We start from the raw sequence: 9,059 nt of genomic DNA on the forward strand, positions 1-9,059 counted from the left end.
AACGAGCCCGTAGCTGCCCGTACAGGCCGCTCTGCTGTAATGGTGCTGCCTGGCGAAGTCCGTAGTGTTACTTGTTTCATACGTTCGTCGACGCAGTAAAAGGGTAAATCTGTGGCTGTTGAAGGCCTAGAGGAAAATGCTATCGGCCCTTGTGGGACATGTAGAGTAGTAGATACCTTTCAAGATGTAAGAAACAATACAGTCAATGTCCTGATGGCCAACGCTGGGACGCATGCTGTTAGCATCCCGCCTCACACAAAATTGGCTACTATCGCTGAAGTGGTTCCAAAGGTGGCCCTGGAACCCGATGAGAAACCTGACCTTATACGCGTCTCGATAAACCATGTACTGGTTGGAGGTAATAATCAGGGAGACCCAAATGTCTGTTGTAGTGCTCGGTGTGACGAACAAACTAAACCTCCGGAACCGGAGGTTTACACGTTCAGTGACGGGTCGCAGTACACGCTGCCCCCGGGTTTGGAGCTAGGGTTATCTGGGCTTGGGAGGGAGGATCAAGATAGGATTATTGGGGTTATACGTAAGCATGATTCCGTTTTCTCCAAGTCCTCGTTCGATGTCGGTTCTTGCGACAAACTGGCTCACAAGATACGCTCAACTGATGAGACCCCTATAAGCCAGCCATATAGGCGGATACCTCCACGGTGCATGGACGAGGTTCGCGACCTAGTTCAAAAGTATCTTGAACAAGGGATTATCCAAAAGAGCGCAAGCCCTTACGCGAGCCCAATCGTGTTAGTCCGCAAAAAGGACGGTTCGTTACGCATGTGCGTCGATTACAGGAAACTCAACGCGCACACGGTCCGCGATTCATTCCCATTACCGAGGATTGAGGAATCCCTTGAAGCCCTGCGCGGAGCTCGGTACTTCTCATCGCTTGACTTGGCACACGGTTATCACCAGGTACACATGGAATCAGATTCAGTAGGAAAAACAGCATTCAGGGTGCCCTTTGGCTTATTTGAGTTCTTGCGAATGCCATTCGGATTGGCAAATGCACCCAGCACATTTCAAAGGGTGATGGAGCAATGTTTGGGCGATCTCAATTTGACTGAACTGCTTGTGTACCTGGATGATATCCTGGTGTTTTCAACAACATTGGAGGAGCATGTATCGCGGTTAGACCATGTTTTGACACGGCTGTCGGACTTTGGGTTAAAACTCAAGGGTAGCAAGTGCCAGCTCTTCAAGAGCAAAGTTCGTTATCTTGGCCACATCGTCAATGCAACGGGGGTCGCAGTAGATGGTGACAAGGTACAGCGAATTGAAAAGTGGCCAGAACCTGAGACAGCCGAGCAACTGCGTTCGTTTTTGGGCCTGGCGGGGTATTACCGCCGGTTTGTGTCAGGCTTTGCAAAAATCGCGGCCCCCTTGCATGCCATTCTGCCACCGGTTAACCAAGGTAAGGGGAAGAAGATATGCAATGCAAGGGCTTATGTTTGGAATCAGGAAGCTCAGGTGGCCTTTGATAAACTGAAGCAAGCGCTAACACATGCTCCTATTCTAGCCTATCCTAATTTTACAAAGCCATTTGTCCTTGAAACGGACGCCTCATTGAAGGGATTGGGTGCGTGCTTGTCGCAAGTTGGTGAGGATGGTTGCATACACCCGATAGCGTATGCCAGTCGGGGGTTGCGGGGTGCCGAGGTGAATTATCCCGACTATAGTTCGTTCAAGTTAGAACTCTTAGCTCTTAAATGGGCAGTGGTGGATAAGTTCCGAGATCATTTGCTGGGTGTGCCCTTTACCGTGCTAACGGATAATAATCCGTTAGCGCATTTGAAGACGGCAAAATTAGGCGCCTGTGAAATGAGGTGGGTGGCGCAGTTAGCCTCTTTCAGTTTCGAAGTAAAATTTAGATCAGGCCGAAGCAATCGATGTGCGGATGCACTAAGCAGGTACCCCGGGCATAGTACCTCGGAAGTAGAGAGTGTGCTCCAGCATACAGTCCCCACCAGTACGATTCCACTGCGCGCAAATGTGGCGCAGGCCAATACTGATCAGGTGAATGATAATGAATCATCTTTAGGTTTTGGGCCCCCAGGACTGTTTCCCTCTTGGTCTGCAGAACAGCTCGTCGCACTACAGCGCGCAGACCCGGAGCTCAAGGTTGTGTGGGAATATTGGGAACACAATTTGGTCCCAGGGGAGCTGGTTAATGGGCCGAAGCATCCGCGAGAGGTTAAATTATGGTTATGGCAATGGCCTCGGTTTGTGGTTCATGACGGTGTCCTCCATAGGAGGGTTAACGATCCGCTGCATGGTGAGATATGTCAGGTCCTGCTGCCAAAAATCCTACAACATCGCGCGCTTGAAGGTTGTCATGACAAATGGGGGCATCAGGGCATAGCCCGTACTAGCGCGCTTTTGAGAAGGCGGGTCTATTGGCCGCGCATGACGGCAACAGTACGCCGTCATATCAAGCATTGCAAGCGGTGCATCGTGGCTAAGGAGGCGCAACCCCAACCTAGAACGCCGATGAGGCATCTGATTGCCTTCAGGCCATTAGAAGTTCTGGCCATTGATTTTGTGAAATTTGATTGGGGAAGTGGGGGGTATGAAGATGTGTTGATAATGACGGATGTGTACACCAAATTCTCACAAGCGGTCCCATGTAAAAACCAGCTTGCCGTTACAGTCGCACGTGTCCTCAGAGACCACTGGTTTACAAAGTTCGGGATCCCCAGCCGATTGCACAGCGACCAAGGGCGAAATTTTGAGGGGGAGGTAATTCGAGAATTATGCGCATTGTACGGGATACACAAATCACACACCACCCCTTATCATCCTGAGGGCAACGCCCAAGCCGAGAGATTTAATCGCACGCTGTTTGGTCTTGTCAAGTCTGTTGACGAGCGAACACGGCACAGGTGGCCAGATTTTCTGTCCCACTTAGTGTATGTGTATAACGCCACCCCGCACGCCACCACTGGCGTAGCCCCATATACGCTTATGTTCGGGCGGGAGCCGCTGATACCATTTGACCAAATACTTGGTCGCACGGACTCGGCATGGGATCAGGACTTTGTAGAAACCCAAGCGAAGCTAATTGGTAGGACTGGCGAACTTGTGAAAGGAATGACCAAAAAATCGGCTGAACGCAACAAAGCCTACCGTGATTCTAAGATGAAGCGCTGTGAACAAATTAAACCAGGTGCCAGAGTCCTCTTGAAAAGATGTGCATTCAAGGGTAGGCACAAGCTGCAAAACGCGTACCATGAAGAGACGTATATTGTGACAGGAATGAACAAAGAGGGGGATGTGTATCGAATACGTCCATGTCGAGGGGGGAATGAGCGCACTGTAAATAGAAAACTTCTGAGACTGCATCCTTCGGAAGGGTCGGGATCAGAGAGTTCAGAGGAAACCGACTCTGACAATGACCCTGTACCCTCCCCTGCGGCGGGCCCAAGCGAGAGTAGACCTGTAGATTCCAATGAAAGGGAAGGGGCAAGTGTGGATCAAGTATGGGAGCCATCCACACAACACGGTATGGGGGTTGTGCCACTAAGGAGGTCACAGCGATGCACCCGGGGTGTGCACTCCAACCCTCATCACTTGCCACGTTCTGTATTCAAATGAGTGGGTCATTTGGCAAAATGCCTGGGGAATGACTGCGAGTTTGAGAACCCTCGGTAGGAAAGACTCGGGTTATCCAGTTTTCTCCGAGGTGACTCAGGTTCGTTGTACCCTGGACATTTGGGTTCCATTTGGCATACTCTAGTAAGTTTTTTTTGTTAAATTGCAGGAGTGTTACGGTGGTAAACAACCCAGCTCATCGAGTTGTCAGGTCCTCTCTGCGGGAAGGCTTGGGATATCCAGTTCCCCGAGTGAGAATCTGACGCCTCAAATGATGCCAGTTTCTTTGAGTCACAGTAAAATGTAGAAATGCTATTATAACCTTGGTTGATTGATTGAAATTTACCACTACACTGTATTAAGCACTGAGTACAAGATGTCTTATGTTCTTTTTGGACACAGTTTTGTAAAACGCCTAGGTGGTAGAAAAGAGTTTGAACTCAAGTTTGAGTTCGGTAAGGAATCTGTGTCAGTGAGCTGTTTTGGAGAGGGAGGCCTCTCGTTTTCACGGATTGACGCCAAAATGAGAATTTATGTTAGAAAGCTAAGCAAGCTAAATCCAAAAATTTTGGTAATTGACTTGGGAAGTAATGACCTTTGTGCACAAGAAGCTGTCCCGTCTGTAGTTTATGATAAACTCTGTAATTTTGTTCGGCGATTTAAAAATGAAGGAATAACTCTTGAAGCTATCATATTTCTTCCGGTTCTTCCAAGGACTGGGGGGTTGTTTCATAATCAGGTGGACGTGGAAACATTCAATCTGCGGGCGGTGGAATTCAATGGCCTACTCGAGGCTGGAACGTCTGTAGAAGATCGTTGGTGGTGCTGGTCCCATCGAGGCTTAAAACACCCTCGATACAATCTTGATGGGGTTCATCTCAATGAGCCTGGACGTAGACAATATCAGAGAACCCTCCGCCGCATGATTGCAATTTTTCGTGCACACCTTTGGGAGTAAATAAGTAGGAAGCTTTTCTCGGATAATTATATAATATTGGATAGCTTTGAGGTTTTACCAAGCTGTACTGAGTTTAGCAGTTTTGATAAAAACATAGTTTTAATTGAGAAGTAAATGTTAACCAAAAAAAAAAAGGTTAATTTGTTTGTTTATCTTAAACAAGAATATGTAGGTCATACATTGAAAAAGGGGGTATCAGACCATATTGTTACAGTTAATTCATAATATTATTATCGATCTCCAGGTGTAGATAGGCCAAGTATGGGAGAATGTAGCGATGTGGGTTTACATAAAGCACACATAATGGGCGATCACATAGGGGGCGACTGGTATTAAGAATAACGAGCCCGTATGCCATGAACAACGTATTCTATTTTTAGGTACTTCTGCCCCGTATTAGTAGGGTCAAAGGTTAGTTTGGCCCGCGCGCTTTTAAGCCATGAATAAGGTTTGACAATTGATACATGGATATGGAGGTGTGCGGGAAAGATAACAGAAAAGAACGGGTTTTTGGTGGACAAAGTTGTGGTGTTTTGAGTGGAGATTCTTGAGCAATAAAACGGAGAGTTGTCCCTCCAGAAGGCTATGTGAATGAAACCAGCGTCTGGACCTCTTATTAAACTGGCGTTTCGCTACACAACAAAGGGTCATCAAATTTCAACATTTTTATTGTTAAGAAATCTCACAATTTGCCTTAATATTTTTATTTGTAAAGGTTCACCACTACGAGTGCCTGTAGTGCTTGCTAAAGAGGCTATTGGCCGATGCTATAACAAGAACCTTGCAAAGGCTACCGGTATCGCGCGGACGGGTACTTCCATTGGACTGGTCGTGGCTGCGCCTCTCATCCAGATATCTCTTGACACATACGGGTGGAGGGGAACCATGCTGCTGATAGGCGGCATCTCAATGCAAGTCGTTCCTTGTGGCGCCCTCATGAGGAAATTTAGAACAACACCGAGCAACAGTTATGGGGAACTTCCACAGAACGAGCCAACCTCGGAAGATATATCTCCTCCCTCCACATGTACCTCATGTTGGATGAAAGTCTTCAAGAACCTTGATTTGTCCCTGCTTCGAAGTTTTCAGTATTGGTCAGTGGCTATCGTATACGTTTCTTTCTGTTTTTGCTAGACATGTGGGTGATATATTTTGTGTCACAAGCCCAATCAAAGGGGTTTTCCTTAGAGGACGCAGCAGTTTTCGTCACCGTAGCGGGCGTGGGGGAGCTGCTAGCCAAACTGTTGCAGGGCTTCATCATAGACGCAGGGATACTACCTTGCTGGAGCCTAATGGTAATATGCAGCATCGTTAGCTCGTTTGCGTTCTGTGTAACGCCATGGCTGGCCGGGTATTGGACAATGATGTTGACGGCATCGCTGGTGGTCATTTTCAATGGACTCCTGACCTGTCTGCATGATATCCTCACCAAGCAGGTTCTTGGAGTAGAGTTACTGGCTGATGCCTATGGATGGATGGATATCAAAGCTACTATGACGGAACTCGCCTTAGGCTTCATTCCTGGTAAATAAATCAGCAAATAATGCTGTCGATTAACAATTTGCAGAGTGAGGTTGAGAAACAGTATGTTTTACGGTAATAAATAGTGTCCACACTGAAGTTGAGACCGCCCCAATTGCACGTAGGATGTAACATCTGCACCTGCAGATGTTCCTGTTTGCGTTTCACATTGCATTTCTTTACTTCGATTTGGAACTAGGCTTGAATCATTTAGCTATCAAGATTCCCCAAGATTCACTCTCCGATCGCTGTTGTTATGTTGTGAACAAAAGATAGAGACCACACAAACCTTCAGTGCACATTTTGAGGAACCAGTTTGCATATAAAACCGGAGCGACCGTTTAACACTTTTCTTGTGTTAATTGATTCATCTCTGTCGTATTTCATGTGGTTTTAAGGCACACTCACTCCCTTTTCTTTCGATAGACGACGTTTCTCAGTAACTCATTTTCTTTTCATGTTCATCTATTCTGTGCTTTCCCAGGTTGGATTTACGACACATCTGGAAGTTACAACGCTGCATTTGTTTTCTTAGGCTGTGTGCAGTTTGCCCCTGTGATCCCGCTTGTTGCTCTCAACTACTTCCGATGCGTCAAATGAGTGTTTCAACTGATGCTCCTTTCATTTACTGTCATACTCCAAGAAGTTCGGCAAACGGGAAAAATTCACGCATCCATATACGTATCCGCATGACGTCACACGTATACCCATACGTTTCGGGAATGCAAAATGCAGTTTCGGCATTGCGCAGCCGGCCTACCGTATCTTATAAATTAATTTTTGTTTTATTAATTACCTTCTCTCAGAAGTAGAAAGAGTTTACCACTTCTTATTAGGACCGTCCCGAGAGAACCTCTGAGGACACTCAAACATGTCTACATACTAAAGGCCTGATGATGATCGAGGCACCGTCTAGTATCTGTATCGAACTCCCAAACACAAAAATAGGCCTAGTAGTACAGTACGTTGTACACGTACATAACATCACTGGCCTCAAGTTTCCATTTGATTAACGCACAAACGATATGCATAAACCAGACCACTTTCATGCCTCAAAAATTTACGAAAATCCATACATTTCCCGCAACATTTATCCTCAAAATCACTACCAAAGCAAAGTCAGATGTATTATGCGTCATGTAATTTAAAGTAAGAGGTAATTAGAGACAAGTTGGCACAAGTTTGGTGTAAAATCGAGAAACTTTCATACGTGCCGCTCCCGTATCAGATGGCTTTCACACGTGCTTTTCGTATCACATTTCCCGCATCACGTATATTATGAAAGGGCACAAAGAGTGATGACGTCATACGCACAATCCATACGGGTACGTGATAGGGCTTGACTTTTGAGCTTGAGAAAAGACAAAGATTTATTATGTAGTTTTCAGTTGAGAGCAATTGGGAATAATATTGGCCCTTTGTTATTGAGTTATTGCTTTAGACAAATCGAATGAATGTTTGGCTGCCAGACAACAAGTTAAAAACTACCAGTTGTTTTTCTACTTGTTTAAACATATACTCGCATCTGTATGAATAAATATGAAGCAAATGTTTTACTTGAAATGAGTTGCTACAAATGAAAGTATTTTTTTTATTTTTTTAGCTTTTGCTAGACTACACGCGTTTGCTTCCTTTCGATTGAATGAAAAGGAGTAAATGCTTCAGATTTCAAGTACTTACTGGTCGATTTTCAAGGTTAGGTAGGGGCTACCTTGAACAGATAAGGCAAATACTTCTGCGCAAAAATCGGTACATACACAAACAAGATTACACAGTATGTGTAATTTTTTTACACGTTTGCAATATGCCATACAAACTTGCTAACAGTTAGGTAAAATTGTACACAACAGGTGTTGGGTAAGGTTTTTCACAAATGTTTGGTAAAATTTTACTTTGAAAATAGGAAATGTAATTTACCATATCTTGGTTAATATAATTTGGTAAAATTACAGTTTGGAAATCGGTAAAATATCTTACATAATATCTTGGTAAAAATACTGTCACTGAATACTTGGTAAACATTTCTTTCTTATTTTAACAAATTTATCTTTCAATTAGGTAAAGTTTTAATACATTTTACAGTAAATGTTTTGTTTGCCCTGTAATCTTGTGCTGAACTGTCTTTGATTACATAGTTAAATTTTCTTTGATAGAACATTTAGGGATGCCCGCTCCAAAGATCTCCTCTCTGTGATCTAAAACGGCCGTCATCGAGACTCCCCGTTGAATTACTGTTGGTTCAATAGTTCTCCGGTGAAAAAAGAAAAAAGAAAAGAGAATACTCCATTAAGGCCCTAGTCCGGGAGTCGTATTCCATGTTTATTCGGAAAACATGGCAATAGCTAATTTAATGCCAACCCGGAGTGCACAAATCAACACGACCGGTTTGAATCCACAGCAATGACTCTTCCACATACATGAGTACGTGCATGTAGTAACTCACTTACACTGCAGCATTACGGTCAAATAGCCAACATGATCGTCACTCGTGCATAGTACTCACTTAGACTGCAGCATTACGGTCAAATAACCAATGTGATCGTCACTCGTGCATAGTACTCATCAGGGGTGCAAGGAACCAATTCAAACCCCATTGAAAACAGTGTAAAATCAACAAAGTTCAGGGCCAAATAAAATGTAAGCCGACATCACTGGGGTTTCCCAAACAAAAAATTTAATTATTGTCATGTACTTCATCTTTTCATTTCTTTTCAATTTTGGGTAGATTAGCCGATTACATTTTTAAATATTCACACCAAAACAAAATCACCCCCCGAAAAGTGATAGTTCCCAAGCCTGCATGTAGCCGTTTTACAAGTGGCATCCTTCCATCACTTTCTCAGGCAATTAGGACCCATTTTTCAACCGTAATTTTATCAAGCCTGCCCTCAGATGGAAGCCCAAAAACCAGGGAGTTGATCCTTGGCTACATTTACACAATTCCACCGTTTTTAAAGCCAAACGGTCTCCGTTTTCAAAAGAA

At 44.6% G+C, this 9,059-nt stretch overlaps 1 pseudogene; it reads left to right on the top strand.

The window, feature by feature from the left end:
* The first annotated feature begins 4,987 nt into the window (after positions 1 to 4,987).
* LOC119728037 lies at positions 4,988 to 6,087 on the top strand (annotated as a pseudogene).
* Positions 6,088 to 9,059: the final 2,972 nt, after the last annotated feature.

This window comes from Patiria miniata, unplaced genomic scaffold (genome assembly GCF_015706575.1).
Source record: "Patiria miniata isolate m_02_andy unplaced genomic scaffold, ASM1570657v1 HiC_scaffold_20, whole genome shotgun sequence".
Classification (NCBI taxonomy): Eukaryota; Metazoa; Echinodermata; class Asteroidea; order Valvatida; family Asterinidae; genus Patiria; species Patiria miniata.